Source organism: Muntiacus reevesi, chromosome 9 (assembly GCF_963930625.1).
Source record: "Muntiacus reevesi chromosome 9, mMunRee1.1, whole genome shotgun sequence".
NCBI lineage: Eukaryota > Metazoa > Chordata > Mammalia > Artiodactyla > Cervidae > Muntiacus > Muntiacus reevesi.
In genome coordinates, this window is record NC_089257.1 from 3,893,966 (window position 1) to 3,894,742 (window position 777).

Here is a 777-nt window from a genome sequence, read left to right on the forward strand (position 1 = left end):
TAACACCTTGTTAATCAACTCTATTCCAGTACAAAATGAATATTAAAAATAGAGATTTTAATTTAGCAGTTTTGCTTTTGATTGACACATTTACCTATTAGAAAGATGACCTTGGTTTATTTGAAGCCAACGATCTTTGCACATACTTTGGGCTATTGTGCTATAGTCTATGTTCACATCATACACCAGTTAATGAGGTCACCTTAGTTCTTACGTTTAGTTTAAAAATTGTGGTAAAATATGCATAACAAAATTTACAATTTGGCCATTTTAAAGTAGCACTAAGTTAATTCACATTGTTATGCAAACATTGCCACCATCCATCGCCAAAACTTTTTCAACTTTGCAAACTGAAATCCACAGCCATTAAACAAAATTCTCCACTTTCGCTCCCGGAGCCCTGGGCAGGGAAACCACCATTCTATTTCCTGCCTGTGAATTTGACTAAGTGCCTCATGTAAGTGGAATCATAACATTTTTGTTTTTTGGTGATTGCCTTTTAATCACTTATTATCATTTCTTTTCCCCATAAAATGCTTGGGACCCTTGTTGAAAATTACCTAAACACATATAGGAAGATTTATTTCTAGACTATCTGTTTTACCCCATTAGTCCATCGTCCATCTTTACTGGACGTCCACCTTTATTGGGGCTATGACTACCATAGATTTGACAGTATATTTTATAATCAGGAGGTATGAGACTCCCAACCTTCTTCTTTTCTAGATTGATTTGGCAATTTGGAGTCCTTGAGATTCCATATGAATTTTAGCATGG